Genomic DNA, 17,127 nt, shown 5'->3' on the forward strand with positions numbered 1-17,127 from the left:
TGGAAGAGGTTTATAAAACATAGAATAATCTTAAAGACTATAATAAACCGATTTTTTTTTATTGGTCTGATAAACTGCATACAGAGTTTCAAAATCTCACGATTGTCACGAGAGCGAACATAGCGAAAGGAAAAAGACCAAAGCATAATTAAGCGAATCTCATCGATGACCCTCATCACACCAAACCCCGACTGACTTGTTGAGCTATCTGACAATCCTTCGAAAGACTGACGTTCATATCTGACATTCGGAACCTGAGTGTCGACTAAGCGACTAGATGATGAGACGTCAAGACCGAGGGGGACGACTCTATCTACGATGCAGAAAAGATTGTGTTTTGATGATTGAAGATTGATGATGATTTAGACGATTTCCTGCAAAAAGATGATACGTGATGCAAGTAGATGCGAGAAATGAAAGAAGATTTTTCGAATATTGATTCGCTAGTGTAAGATTTGTTGAGCATCTAGACTTGAGATTTAGATGTGTCGCCCCCCTGGGTCAAGACTGAGTGTGACACAGACAACAAGTAATCATTGTTGTTGTTTTGAGTTTCGTTTTTGTGTAATCTGGAGAACTTTGAGATTTGGACGTATTTACCTTTGTAACAAAACACGCCAATTACCGATTACCGAAAATCTCAACCTCGAAAGCATGCACCACGTTTAGGTAGAGGAATGATTCCTATATCAGTTGGTATTGTTTCCTTGTGAGATCGAGCTTTTATTTGCGAGAAATCGGTGATTCGCGTGTTTGGTTACAAAATCAAATACGTGCAAATCTCAAAGTTCTCCAGATTTATTGACACAAAAACGAACCAGGCTCCATAATTATCCGGATAGGGATAGGGATAATATCCAATGATAGATTGGATAATGGATAGGGATAATTGTGATGCCTGAGCAGCTCAGCGCTGCACGAGCTGATCAAAGTCTCTTCTGCAATCAAAGACACCCCGTTTAACGGTAACTTTTTCTAACAACCAGAATTCTTCAGGTGATATTAATCAATGAAATTTTCTTCAGTTTCTTCGTGGGAAGGCCACAAAAACTGTTCGCTAGAACCGGAGGAAACTATAGGAAAAATGAATGTCACGATTATCATCAATGATAGGCAAACGAATGACAACAATACTGATTGATAGAAAAATTGCGGCTGAGATGACACTCACTATGAAGAAGAGTGTAAACAGCACGACTGATTGAATATAGCGGTGAGTGACCAACTTTCATTGTCAACTGTCAAAAGCAACTGGTACAATTTCATAAGGCTCGACTTATGAACAACATATTTGAATTTCATAAGCGTGACTTATGGATTACTTTCAGATAACATGAGGTAGCTCTTATACGCCTTTAACCATTTCATTTTCCCAAGCGTTGAAAGACGATTGGTCAACACACGGGCCCCCTAACCTCAGCGTCCATTTTCCGGTTTCAGTCTGCTCCGATTTGTAATTTTTTGTCAACATTATTTTTCATAAGGCAAATCAATGAATTCACACTAATTTCTTATGGCTAAAATTCATAAGTGTTTCTTATGGAATTCTTACGTTCTTTTGCCTGCGTGTACGTCGCTTGAGTGAGCGTCCGATTCGAGAGTGATAAAATAAAAAAGGGTGACTATGATCAGTTATTTCGTGACTTCTACAGTCGTTTTCAAGACTGACTGCATAAGTCCGGTAAGAGACAAACCAGCCTAGGGCTGAATCTCTTTAATAAAGAAAAAAAAACCTAAGCCCATTCGAAGCAAAGGCTGGAAAAAAAACGACACCGGGTCTTATGTTCATTATGGTGGGTTGATGCCAATTGATGCTGATGCGAAAATAGGTAAAGGTATTGCCGATGCCGTCATTTATCCTATGTAAGGAAAAAAAATACGTTTTCAGCTGCAATTTTTCAAAATCAACTACATTACTTGTTCGCTAACTGGGTTTTCTTTAACTAGGCGATCGTTAACTGGGCTGTACCATAGAGGTAACTCTAAGACTAGAAGGTCCCGAAGAAACGTGCTTAACTTTTTGGCTCAGCTCTGGTACTCTCTTCGGTCCCAAGCTAATCGATTCACCCCTCGAAACATAGGAATATCCACTAACCCCTCATTTTATCTGTCAAACTTTCATAGCGAATCAAAACAAACATAGTGTAGTACTAGAATTTCGACTAGAATGGGGTACGTTAATCGATTTGCTTGGGACTAATAGGCTAGTCAAGTAATGAGCCAATTTAAAATCGTTAGTTTCGTATTGACTGTTGGCTGTACCTCAGTTAAAAGGCAGTTATATCCACAGCGTTGTCAACCTTCCAGCTTTAACTGGAATCTTCCAGCTTTTTATGGACCTTCCATACATCCAGACAATCTCTTGTCTGGACCAGACTTTTCCTTTATTTGTCCAGATTATTCCAGAGTTCTCAATTTGGATTGGTTCACAATGTTTAAGAAAGGATCCATCCAACGGTTTTAACACTGACGGAAATATTTCAAATATTATTCCTCGGGAAACGATTCAGGTGGATGATCAAAAATTTAGAGTGCTGATAAATCTTAAATTTTATATTTATTTTCTGGTTAAATCGAGGTTAAATTTTCGGGTATTTGGGGCTGTTCATAAACTACGACAGTTTAGGGGGTATTTGGGAACTATCCACGGTCCACACAGTTTTTTTTTAAACATATAGGGTAGAGAACTACTTCGGCGTAAGCGCCCATTTTGGGCCTATCAAGCAGAAAACATCAAATAAATCCATGATTTCGGCATTAACAGGTAAATTATGCGTTTGGTACGATACTTTAGCTCAAAATTTGATACCGAACGAAGTCAATAAGAACGCGTGATTTGAATGTTTGCACCCAATATTCTCAAATACAAATGAAGCGTTCCGACCGAATCAATCTTTATCTTCATCCCATAGACCGAAGTGAATTCATTGGCGTTCCAATGCGTTAGGCCGAGTTTAGAATTCGTAGGCCGAGTTTGGCGTTAAGAAGCAGTGTTAGACTTTTAACAATATCTCAACAAATTGTTTCTCTTCATCAAATCGTATTGTACCTATGGAAAGGTAAATAAATTTGGAATCCATCAATAATAATAACATTCCGTTTGGTGCTAAATTACGCTAGATTAAGAAAGACTAAGTGCGGGTTGTGCTTAATAGGACGAAAATGGGGTAGTTAACCCTGTTTTAAAATACACTGGAGTCGCTTTATACGCGGTTTTTTTTACACGGTTTTTTTTACGCGGTTTTTTTACGCGGATTTCGGAATTTACGCGGTTTTTTTACGCGGATTCCGGAATTTACGCGGTTTTTTTTTACGCGGGACGTATCACCCGCGTAAAAAGCGACTCCAGTGTAGGTCAATCCTGGAATTTCAAACGCTACCTCCTGGAATGGTAGTTTGGGGGGTCAGAAACACCATGCCAAAATTTGAAGCCATTTGGTTCACGGGAACCCCTCGCTCAAACGGCTTGAAGTTTGTATGGGAAAAATCGACAAAATGTATGGGAGAACGAGCCACTTTCACATTCGCGGCTCTAGGTGGCGCTGTAGTGGGTCGATTTACTTCGTGTACAAAATGTAGAATCTTTGGAGTATTGCGAACATCTTGGCTCAAAACCGAATATGAATCCGAGCTAATCCCGAAAAGTTATTAGCGTTTCAAATGCCTCACTCATTATCTTCCGTCAACCGGCTGTTTAGTAAATTCCAATAAGAATTCAGTATTAATTGAATTAAATCTCTAAACCAACAGTAATTTCGATAATGCATGGAACTCTGGTTATAACAATCATGTTAACTTTAACTTGGCTTGGTGTTTATCTACTCGACCATCAAATTTCAATATATGATTTCAAAGTATGTCAAAAAGTAACAAATGTATAACCTTCATCTGTCAAAAGTAAATGTAAACACCGTGAATAAAATTGGTATAGGGCAAATGGATGGAATGTCGGCCTAAATGCCCCTAATTTGGGCCCATACATAAATTCAGGAATCGACTAAATTTTCAATAGCGACCAAAAATATCCATTAGTACCATCCCAATGACGCGTTCATCTAGATAAATTTGATAAATAGCAGATTTTTAGCGATGGGCCCAATCTTAGATCCATAGGCCAACATTAGAGCCATTTCCCTTATATAAAAAACGCCATTATTAAGAACATCTTTTATTCTAAAACAGCTAGATTTTTTGAAAAATCACTTGGGAACTCTGATTATACGTCAACAGTACACGGCACATTCAGTTTGACATTTCGTTGTCATAATTTAAGGGGGGCATTCGAATGGAATATTATTTACTAATATCAATAAATTTGAAATTATTTTTATTTCACAATTGAATCAAGACTTGAAAGTGTTTTTAGCGAAAGCGTTGAGCCTTTCTAAACTCGCGAGTTTGAATGCTGTGAAAATAACAAAAACAAACTTTACATTGTTTCTATTCAATGCACGTGAAATGTGTTTAACGTCGATCAAACAATCCAATGAAGTTCCCTTCAGTGTTTTTTGACGTTTAAGAATCTAGCTCAGTAAGCGAGTGGAATTCTCTACCTGGGATACGTTTTCAAACCAGTTAGCGAACAAGTACTGTACTGCCCTGTGCGGCATAACGGTCCCATTAGCATTTTTGGCGAAAATGAGTTATAAATTTGAGAATCAAAACACACCCACGCAAACTAACAATGCCATTCGATAAACCAGTGTGCTCTATCAGATGTTGGTGTTAGATTGCGTGGATGTGTTTTGATTCTCGAGAAATTGGCGTTTAAAGCCATTGTTTACGTTTGGTTGTTCCGCCTATTTCAATTGTTGGTCTAGAATTGAAATCGATTGTCAAGTACCATCACTGTACAATGTACACGAAAAGTTTCCTACTTTGTTCAGAAAATGTCGCGAAATAAACCAAAACTGTGTTGTCCCATCCATAAGAGCCCTTGGAGGAAAAAAAATCTTTAACAGCGTTTTTCTCAGCTTGCTGTTTTAACCAATGGGACAACTATGCTGAAAAGGGAACTGTACGTGACATTTAATTGCTCGCATGGTTCCGAAGTCTTCAGAGACTTTATTCAACGTAATCGCAAGGCCTGCTTTGCGAAAAAAAACAAGTATCGAAAATGATTCCTTCAAAAGATACCAGTGGCGTCGCCTTAACCTCAATCTACCTGTGTACCAACTCTCAAAACATACACAATTATCAAAATATTGCTTTCAATAGATAGATTTCGAGAGTATTTTTCAATAGATTCGAGTATGAATATGGCAATAAATCTGGTTTTGAAAGTTGGTGCACAGGTAAAAAGTGAGGTTACGCGACGCTACTGAAAGATACAAAACAGAACTGCTTCTTAAACAAGAATTCACTGAACTGAAGTTTTGCATTCACAAAGTAGGGTTGTTATAGCTGAGTAGCTATGTCAAAGACATCAAAATGCTACCCCGAGTAGTTATTGATTTTGTCTAGCTGGATTGCACAACTGTCCGCACTTTTTGTTTAAAGTTGTTTACTCCGTGTACATTTGCCAAACCTCCGATGTGTCTTCGTAGTTTATGAACAGCCTTCATGTGTCTCAAATCTGATTTTTGAGCAATTTTACAACGTCTACAAGACATCCCAACTAACATTTTCAGCTTTATAAGCCAACTTGTCCAGCGTTGTGCTGTAAAGTAGCTGAAACAGCTACAAGCAGAAGCTAGCAAATTAGTTTTGGAGAGCGTTTACTCAACTTTTTCACAACCATTATTCAATTTGTCAGTTGCAGTGAATAACATCAACCAATAAACACTAATGTCACTTCTATGCAAATATTAATCAACGTTCAACTTTTAGCTGTAAAACAAAGCGAATATATTACTTATTTGATGGCTTCTATACAACCAACCATTCTTGCTGAATAACATAAAATCAGAAGTGCTTTTTCAACAACTAAACAGCCTGTACTAATGATGATGATGATGGTCCCACCTCTTACCCCTACAAAGGTTTGAGCTGGACGATTTATCTTTAAGATAATTAAATATGACATTTTAACCAGGTTGGCAAACAAAATCGAACTGGTTTCAGTTACAGATATAAATTCCCTCTAGAGTTTACAGTTGCTTCACAGCGATATAAATGTTGAAAAGCTCAGGCGTCCACCTCTTAGTTCGCCTTTTTGTCCACCTAAAATATTCATAAGTATTACAAGCAATCAAGAGTTAATGAACAATCAACAAAGCATCCTATTACACTAGTAACCCCGCAATCTGATGCTATCATAATTTTCAGCAATGTCAGGAATGCTCACGAACCCTCAACATTTGCCAGAAAACTTACTACTAACTCAAGGTATCTTCCAAATAAGCTTCAAAATTGCATTTTTTTTTTATCAAATGTTAAATTCAGTCCTCTATATCCGTAATACGCGCGCGAGGCTCAAACCTTTGTAGACTACTATTTTTTTTTACTACTACTATTAAATCATATATCAAAAATCCATCATCACCATCGTGGCGAACAAAATAGTTTTTGCAGTGCTACAATAATTATTAAAAAGTCGTTATAACAGCCATCCATACAAAGTAATCCGTTAAAAATAACTTCGTCAAGATACATAATTTGTCAATTCATAAAAAAAAATCACTGGATAACCGTTCAAAAGACAGTTTTAACGTGTGAAATGCAATGTCTCTTAAATTCTGCTAATGTTGTTGAACGTTTAATGTGCCTAGGCATCGAATTGAAAACATTTATTCCTTTAAAAAATAATGAATTCTGTGAAGCACAAGTCAAGAAATGTGGTGTTCTTATTTCATCCGCGTTTCTAGTATTATATCTATGATAGTCACTTCCTCTTTCAATTCGATCACACAAATATCGAGGCAGCAAACCGTTAACTACTTTAAAAATGAACACCATAGTCAAATATACAATTCTTTGCTTCACCGACAACCATTGTAAGGCGTCTAACATCAAAGTTGAGGAAGTGAATCTATTACATCTCAAAATCAAACGCATTATTTTATTCTGCAAGCGCTGTAATCTCGATATTTGTGTTGCATTCGACAGAAATAAAATGGATGGGCAAAAGTCTAGATGAGGAGAGATGATTGATTTGTATAGCTGTATTTTACTGGCAATAGTTAAATCGTTTTTCAATCGACATAGAATTCCATACTTCTTGGCAATTTTCTTGATGACATTGTCAATGTGAGAGTTGAACTTAAGTTTGTCATCAATAATCACGCCAAGATATTTAATCTCCTGAACGCGATCAATAGTCTCATCATCAATTACAACAAAGACGTTCTCATTTAATCGATTCCGCGAAATTACCATAAATTTAGTTTTACTTGTATTCAATTTTAACTGCTTACACTTCAACCATCTACTTAGATACTGCAAATCTTCATTCAAGTGTGAGACGGCAACTTCTAAATCCTTAGCTGCAATGAATAACACAGTATCATCTGCAAAAAGGTTAATGTCGCAAAACCGTAAAACACGTCGCAAGTCATTAATATACATAATAAATAAAAGGGGCCCTAATACACTTCCCTGGGGCACTCCAAGGTTGTTCCCCACGGGACTGGAAACAGAATCATTAAAAACAGTCCGTTGAGTTCTGTCAGACAAATAGCTTTCAAACCATTTATATGCAGTACTCGTAATTCCAAAGCGCTTGATTGTACTTAACAGTAAGGGCCTAGAAATTGTTTCAAAAGCGCGTTTCAGATCCAAAAAAACAGCAACAACCGTATCTTTACGCTCCAAGTTGTCTTTCCACTTTGCTAACACCAAATTCAATGCAGTTTCACAAGAATGACCTTCCCGATATCCCGATTGTTCTGGTATCAACAAAGAGTTGCTATTCAAATACTCCAACAGCTTGCCTTTAACAACAAGTTCTAAGATTTTCTCTAATGTGTGCAACATGTTGATGGGACGAAACTCTTCGGCTTTAATCGTTCCAGCAACTTTTTGAATAGGAATCACTAAGGATTCCTTCCAAATTTGTGGCACATGTCCATTCATCAATGATTCATTAATAAGGTCCAGAAAGATGTGGCCAATGACATGAAAGCAATCTTGAATAACTCTAGCATTAACATTATCTACTCCAGCCGATTTTCCTAATGAAAAACAAATAACTCTAAGTTCATCTAATGTAATTGGGTGAAAAACTTCAAATCTGCAACTACTATTAACTGGCTGTTTTATTTCGTCAGGTTCATCGACCAATTCAATAGATTGATTAATCAATGAAACACTGTCTACGAAATAATCATTAAACTTAGATGCAATTACTTGTTCTGACTGTTCTAATGTGCCATTAAAAGTTATGGACCGCGGTTTGCAATTACTAGGTTTTAATAAAGATTTCAAAATTTTCCATAACTCTTTGCTGTTGTTTTGATGCTGATCAATCTTCCTTTGAACATATTCACAACGAGTTTTCTTTATCGATTGTGAATACTTATTACGCGCGATTGTGTACCTAGTCCAATGATTGTCATTATTAGATCTACAAAACTTTTTGTACCATTTGTCCCTTTTCCGTTTAAGACGCAAAAGATCCAAATTGTACCAGCTGTTCGAGTTTTTCAAAGAAACAAACTTTTGCTCAACTAGTTGATTGGTACACGTTTTCAAAGCGTTATTAAGAACAGCTGTAGATTCATCTAAGTTACCGGCCGCGAATGGAAAATCCAGGCTTCTCTCAACAAGATTTGAAACAGCTTGCTTCGAATATTTCCTCCAGCACTTCAATTTTACAAAATTATCGTTATCGTTAACATGGTCTAAGACATTAATCACTAAAGTCTCATGATCGGTTATTTTCAAATCAGTATCCGTAACTGAACAAATGGAATCAAAATTGGAATAAACGTGGTCAATTAAAGTTCTACTGTGCCTGGAAATACGCGTATATTAATTTACCGTTTGCTTTAAATTAAAAAACTCAGCTAAACGCTTCAAATGATTCGAATTATGGTTATCACGCCAATTAATATTGTACTCAGCTAATAAACTATGTTAGCGCTACTTTGAAAGCTACTTTACAGTCAACTAGGTTTATTTTTAGACTTGTGCAGTTTTACAGCTTTTACTCTGCTTCTTTACAAAGCTGAATTGACTAGTCGAGAAAAGTGATTCATGTGCACTATTTTAAAGCCTCTATTCAGCAATCTTGTTGTAGAAGGGCATGTAAATTTGTTAACGTCAGTTCAAAGTAGCGAAATTGGTAGTCTCGAGTTCAATTCCAGGTTCTGGTACAGTGTTAATAATTTGGTGGCGTCCTTATAACTAATTTCGATTAATTTGATTTGCAGTAAAATAAACTAAAAATAGCGTATACAATATTTAACCTGACGTCAAGAGAAAGTTGTGTAGTGATTATTGGATAACCGGGTAAAGGTTGAGTAAGCGCCTTTCAAGTTCACACACAACTAAACAGCAGGATAACAGCTGTATAGATGCGTAAATAGATATGCAATAAGAGCTTGTCCCAACCGTCACAACAGCCATAAGTAGTTGACTAACTTCCCCAGATTTGCTTGTATAGAGGTTCAGTAAAGGTTTCCTCATATCGTATAACATTCGAATACAGCTTGAGGCTGTATAAATTATTATTATTATTTAACTTTATTAAGGAGGCTTTCAGCCTTGGGCTGGTTCGCCTCCAAATCAGGCTGTATAAATGAAATGAGTAAAGCTACATTGCGAAAATTGTTAGTTGGGATGTATAAGATATCCTATAAAAATGAGCCGATTTATTCCACAGTAGGGTATCTGATACACCATTCCAAACATTCAGCTATGCAAAGTTAAGTTGTTTTTCAAAAATTCAAAATAAATTGAAACGCGTTGTCGCATAAATTAGATAAAAGAGGTTCATACTTGGTTTCGATTTTCTGCTTCATCCATTTCGTAATAATAAAATTTTATGAGATTCATGATAAGATCGGTTTAATTGTTATGTTAATCGCACTTCTAACAACTGCTTAAATAAAACTTCAATCAACTAAAAAGCAAAAAGTCCCCTAATCATTTCCATCCAATCCCCCACTATTTGTACCGCAATAAGCCGATACAGCCATCAGCCAGCATGACACACTCTATGCCACGTACATCACAAGCTCCCACCTTGGCGTTTAGATGCTTATGATGTAGATGTAGGTTACGGTAAACTTCATTTTCATAATTTTCCACTTTCCCATCAAGACATCCTACTCCGGTTTGGTTCGCATCCGTGTGCAGAGCTGCCGCTTCAGGAAAACCATTTCCTGTCGAATTTCCCCACCATCATCGATGTGTAGGATGAGCTGCTCAGTTCACGGAATATTGAACTAGGAACGCCGGCAGAGGCAGAATGGTGATATTCAAATGTGCTCCTTTTCAGCATAACTTTCAACTCAAGAGGGATATGGTGAAAGCAAGGTTGTTGTAGTACAACAACAGCAATAACAACAAGCACCCCGATGAGCATGGCGATGACTTGCGATTTATTAGAGTAGAAACACCCCCATGTTCCCGCATGGGGGAGATGGTGTGTAATAGCTATTGATAGTGGATGAAAACAGCATTCAACGCGACTGGCGTTGGCAGGTGATATTGATAATCTACGTTTTGAGGTCGTACCAGTGTGCGCTGAGTCGGAAGGTTCCATTGAAATTGCCAATCTATATGGAGGAAAAACAAAATGACGATCATTTGTCACTGCTGGAAGCTTCCACTTTGCTCCAGCATCCTTTCCATGTAGTGACGCAAGGGCTCGAGAGCTCCGGAAATAAATTCCCTTTGTGCCAAGAAACCCCTCCTCATTTTTCGGGATGCCATGGGCGCCAAGCACTCGCCAACTAACACACCCGTCTGTCTGTCAAGATTCATTAGAACATTGACAAGTGCGAGACGGCAACGGCACGTTTCGGTACTAATTTTATGTCCTCGACAGTAGTCGAGAAGTACGCACCGACCAAAATATGATTGGAGGGCGTCACCATGGCGACTGACCCATCCACCAGGCGTGCAGAAGGCGCGTGTCTAGCCACACGACTTCGGGTCCTTCGAGGAAACGATATACCCTTTTGACCATCTGTCTTTCCCACACAAGTACGTGTCAGTTCCCTGTCTGATTAGGAAAATCTCACAGCCCTCACAGGGTCATTAATATATTAGCAGAAGACAACTCAAAGTAGAACCGAAAAGAGGGAACACTACCCAAACTGTTTTGTTTACGCCACACTGAAGTGATCATCTGGGCGAAGATATTTACGGATGAGTACTTTCAAAACCCTAAACACATGTCGCCGTCTATATTAGCGTTTCGAAGTCGGAGATTTAATGGTGCACATGTTTCGTTGCCTAAAAATAATCGCTGTTAACTTCAAACATGTGTGCTGCTCACCGAGAAAGTTCAAAAGTAGTTGAACTCCTTCGAAGATTAGAGACTGCTACATATTAATCCACACCGTGGCCATCCATTCCCGACTCCCGCGGTAGATAAATGGAACCCGCTAAGAAGGGAAAATTACGTTCGCTGCACTTATGTGGTTCCGCTTGCTCAACCAAGCCTGAAGTTAATAAATATAAAAATTTAATTAAACAAAATTATGCGATCGCTGCTCTGGTTGTGATGGTGGTGGTGGTGGTGGTATTGGTGAGACATGAGCCGTTGAGTAGATTCTTGTTGAAAACTTCGCGAGTTAGTGGCGAAACGTGACACCGGAATGGTTAGCCACGTGATGACGTTCCTGGTCTTTTATCTTTAATTATGTAGTGTACGGGAAAATAAAATGCGAATGTGAAGATAGGTGATACACTGTAACGCGTACCGTATCACGCCCGTTCGGATTAACAGTGTTTAGTGATTATTATTTCATTGCCGGTTGTGACCCTGGTTGTGGCTTTGGTGATTGCTCTTTGTTTGTAAATGTTTCTATTATGGCAAAGAGTCGGTCTGACAACCAGTACACACTAAATGAAGCAGTGACGAGTAATAACCACCAAATGAGACAGTAGCAAAATTTCCAATGATTGAGTTAATAAATTCACATTGATCTGCAACAATAAGACAGCTTAATGGACTAGCTTAATTTTTCAATTATTATTGAGTTTTAATTTTGGAAATGGATCTGCCGTAGGAGAGCATCGGATTCACACACGAACAGTTTTGATTTGCCCAGTTCAGTACATTTTACTCTAAGATAAAGATTTGTCTTCATTCCTTTATTTAACGTTGGTGGATTGTTTATTGCCCCACAAGGTTTGATGAGATCACATGAAGCTCTACACTGAGGCAAATCATTTTAACAATTTCATAAGAATCGACTTATGAACGGCATATATTAATTTCATAAACGTGACTTATCAATGATTTTCATCTAACATGAGGTAGCTCTTGTACATCTTTAACCATTTAATTTTAACAAGCGTTGAAAGCCGAGTTGTCCATACACCGGCCCCGTAATCTCAACGTCCATGGTTCGGTTTCAGTCTGCTCCATTTTATTATTTTTTTGCCAACATTATTTATCATCAGGCAAATGACTGAAACATATAACGATTTATTGTGGCTAAAATTCGTAAGTGGTTCTTATGGAATTCTTACGTTCTTTTGCTTCAGTGTACGTTTAGCCTGTAGAATTTCTCGATCTAAACTCCAAGGTAAAGATTCGTTAACTGGCTTCATTTTGTGTGTTGATTTGATGAGACCACATGAAGCTCTATGTACAGACTGTAGAACTTCACGATTCAAACTTCAGGATAATGTGGAGAACCAAAAATTCTTTAACATTACAAGTCTATACGGACGGCTGTAGTCAGGCATGGACAATCAATTACATTCATTTTGTGCATTCATTTACATGACAAAAGTTAGAGGCAAATGAATGTAAATTAATGCCCGAAATAAATACAAATAATTTTCCATGCCTGATTTTGGTACTTCAAGATCTGAACATTCGTGCACTGTCAACCACCAAGCTGTCAAACTCGCAGGGGACGATTTTGGCAAAATAGATCTGTGACGATTTGATTTCCTGCGTCATCCATTCCGTCTCCAGTAGCTCCTGGATGGTGATCCGAGTTTTGGGATTCTTGTCCAACAGCGAAAGCAACACGTACTCCAATTCTGCGCTAATTTCGTGCGGAATGATCAGTTTGGATTGCAGGATTTCCTTCACGTCCACGAATGGGTTCTCGAAGAACATCAACACGTACAGTGTCACACCGAGAGCTCACATTTTCAGTTCTGGACTGGAGTAGCGGTATTCCTGCGAACACTTCCGAACTGCAGTACTCGGTCGTGCCGTAGAAGGTTGAAAACAGTTCCCCTTCCGAAGTCAATCAGCTTCATATAGATATTGTGATCGATGATAACATCTTCACGAATAACACGAAAGCTTCTCCGTCAGCACGGGTCTTCGATCGATAAACTCGAACAGATCCATCCCGGAGCCATGGATTTCCATCACAACCTGGAAGAGCTTGTCGTTCTTGAACCAATCGAACATGTTGACAATGTTCGGATGCTTCACGTGCCTCAACAGGTACACGTTCATCGAAATTTCCCGCTTCTCCGTGGTCTTAACCTTAAACTGCGGCACGAATGTCGTTTCTGTTGATCTGGCGTTGACGTGACCATTGTCTTCGACAGCTTGTACGGTTTGACAAACCAAAACAAAACATTTGAACATACAATTATTCACACAAAAAAGTCAGCCCGATAACTGGCACTCTCGGCACACTTGAGGCACACCGAGAAAAATGTTGGCGCAAAATAAGTGTGAAGAGTGACCACTAGACTGATGCAAATTTTGACATTTTCGCTCCACTGTGCTCATACGGTTCAAAATCGGGTCCTGACTAGCCTCCTAAAATTTGAACTCATTCGATAAGAAACTGACTTGGCACAAACCACAAATTACTATGGGAAAACCAACTGTTATGTTCATATCAATCTCACAACTTACCATATCGTTCTGCTTTGAAAAATGATAACTGAGCTTGTAATAAATTTCCTCAGCTACAACTTTGTCCATAACCACTTTTCAATATAATGTAAGCATCAAAAGTTATAAATAATTCAAGCCACTAATGTCTTATGATTATGCTGAATCAACTGTTCAGCAGGCAACATTGGTGTTTCTGGCGCTTAGATTAGAGAACACAAATCATGGCTACTATGTCACACTGCAAGATACAGTGTTGCTCACAAAACAGCTGCTTGATCATGCCATAAGATTATCAATCTCTCAAACAATTAATAACTATTTTATTTGACGTTTGGCTCAACAACTATATTCTGATAAGTATAGCTTTTGAATTTTCGAACAGTGCAATATGGAATAAGGTAAGAAAACAATGAACGAAAAGTTTGGATTTCCCATAGTAATTTCCATATAAACTTCAAATAATTTGTGCCAAGTCAGTTTCTTATCAAAGGAGTTCAAATGTTGGGAAACTAATAAGGACCCTATTTGGAACCGTTTGAGCACTGTGGAGCGAAAATGTCAAAATTTGCATCAGTCTAGTGACCACCCCTTGATTAATGTATTTTTTTTCAAAATTAAAGGACCCAATTGGCTGCTGATCCGGGTTTCCGTCTCTCTCTCTCAGGGCTCCAACTATAAGTGTAGTAAGCCGTGTGCAGACGATCATTCTTGCAGTTATACTCGGAGCCACGGTTGCACTGATACTTGGCCATGCAGAGAAGTCTATTGGTAGGAATGTAAAAATTGAGGCTCATGGAAATTATTTCGAGATTTAACACTGTGCCCAAACACAGCATGGCACACTGTGCGGCACGTTAGGGCACACGCTGACAAGTAGAACACAAGAAATATATTCTAAAATGGCATCACTGTCGTGCGTTGATGTTTTGCCAATTGTTGCTAAGGATGAATACTTTGTTCACTCCGTTGTAAAACCCAATAACTTGGAGAATCTTGACATCACATTAAAAAAAAACTGTCATCTAACAAAACTCAGTCCATCTAAAGCGAATATCCTGCGGCTTGTGGTTTTGTCCAGAACAGCTTCTATTCCAAGTTCTTCTCAACCATCTGTAGGGATGAAACTCCTCTAAACGGTGGCTGAATTGTGCCGATTGCAGCATAAATTTTAAAGGAGTCGGTTTTCAACGGATGTCCACCAGACATCCGGAAAGAGATACGATTCGTTCTTCCAAACAGCTCTTGAAAATAAGGCTTTTCATTACAGTGAGTTTCTTACGGGATTCGATCATAAATTGGCACAAATCCAGATACGATACAGCCTCTGTTCTAAGTCGAACCAACCACCACGGACAGATAGAGATGTTCCCGACAACACTGCGCAACACGTCCAGCAAAGCAATAACCGATCCAAGAACGGTCGGAAGAATATCCTGTATCCTGCGGAGGTCAAATTTACATTTGGAACGAAGGATAGGGCAGGCTAGAGATGATCTACATTTACAAGTTTGTTTTGCAGAATGACTGATAAATGTACATCGGCCTAACGCCCTTCAGTCTAACGTACTTCGGCTTAATGACCCAGCACCGAATAAAAAAATAATAATGTCAAAAAGCTTATCATAGGGGTTTTTGGCCAGGTTCGAATATCGGATTTGCCGGAGATCTTCCGGTGTGGAATTTTTCTCGATTTCTCCTTAGATATTCTTGCTTGTCATTCAGGCCTATTCTGCGTCTCTAGTCACTAGTGAAAGTCACCTCGTGTGGCATTTGATTCGCACGGATAGTTACCTCACACGACGTGACTTTTGTCACCTCACTAGTTCAAATAACAATTCATCGCAGGAGGCCCCGGTGCGATGGGTGGCCTACCGATCGATCAATTGTAAGGCCTTACTGAATTTAGAAAAAATTGACTCGCTGCAGAGTGAGTTTCGGTACGCTCAGCTGTTCGCGATTGGCGACCCTCTAGAGCAATGTGCTATTTAGGAAGAGTCTCGCAAGATCCTATCAGATTAACCAATTACACCAACAGTCGAACTGCAGATGCGAAGCATATCTGAATTACGCTTTAAATATATGAATATATTTGCAATCTGAACTACTAGCAACATCAACACTAGATTATTGACCAAATTATAGACAAGTATTCAGTCGAAGACAACAAATCAAGAAGACTGGCAACTTTGCCAGAATCCAAGCGACAGATACAATGGCGCTGCGCTTGAGTGAAGGTGGAAGCAACGCATAGAAAAATTAGCAAATACACAAACCCTTCTTCTGAGGATCTTTGCTATCAAATTCATTCGAAGCATTTACCTTTGAGCGGCAGATGACACGATTGTACCCGTCTCATGGCGTTCGTATGAGAAAATTTAAGTGTTGCCAGTCTTCTTGATTTGTTGTCTTCGATTCAGTGGTAATAATTGTGCAACGCAGATTTCTAGATTCCAATCTTTCTTATCGGGAGATTACGAGCTATCTTCCGCACTAGGTACTCGACGCGTCGATCATCTTTTCGTCCGTTCGAGTTCTTTGTTTACTTTAGTTGGAGAGGATTTCAAATGATGCCGGTCAGGTTATGACTTCGTTTCTGCACACCTGCAAGGATTCAGTCATTCTAACTGACATCGAGTCAGAATCTTGTGGAACGGTCGAATTTCTCTTCCACCTCCCACTCCGAAAATGAAAATTTAAACACAATCGTAAATGTCATAACTTCAGGGTTGCCAAATTCATGGGATATTGACACCTTGATATGGACACTTCTGCCTACATTGACACGTTTGGTATAGTGCTTGGCACTGCTTTCGGCACAGATTAAGGTGAGCATAGTTGAATACCTCTTGGGACAGGAATATTTTAGAAATTTTGCAGATTTTGGGGCAACGGGGGGTTTTTTTTTTTAAGAATTTTAATCACGAATCCATCCAAAAGATGCTTTGAAATGTAATACATCATGATGCTGAAAATGGGCGTTGTAAGTTATTGTTTTCCCCATGCTTGGATTAGGCTCTCTCGTGGGTTTTTCAAGGCCATTCGACACCCTATCAGATTTAAGAAAAATAATAATGATTCTGAACCATACATGATTTTCAAGGCCCTTGAACATTAGACTGATGCAAAATTTGAAATTTTCGCTCCACACTGTTCAAACGGTTTCAAATCAGGTCCTGATTAGCCTTCGAAAGTTT

General features: G+C 38.7%; 1 protein-coding gene across 2 annotated transcripts in view; it reads right to left on the minus strand.

The window, feature by feature from the left end:
• The window catches only part of siz (Brefeldin-resistant Arf-GEF family protein schizo), a 49,029-nt gene that overhangs the window by 29,583 nt on the left and 2,319 nt on the right, over positions 1 to 17,127 (minus strand). The gene's annotated exons all lie outside the window — the stretch shown is intronic.

Source organism: Ochlerotatus camptorhynchus, unplaced genomic scaffold (genome assembly GCF_037179485.1).
Source record: "Ochlerotatus camptorhynchus isolate MF236.1 unplaced genomic scaffold, CSIRO-AGI_Acam_v1.1 ptg000242l, whole genome shotgun sequence".
NCBI lineage: Eukaryota > Metazoa > Arthropoda > Insecta > Diptera > Culicidae > Ochlerotatus > Ochlerotatus camptorhynchus.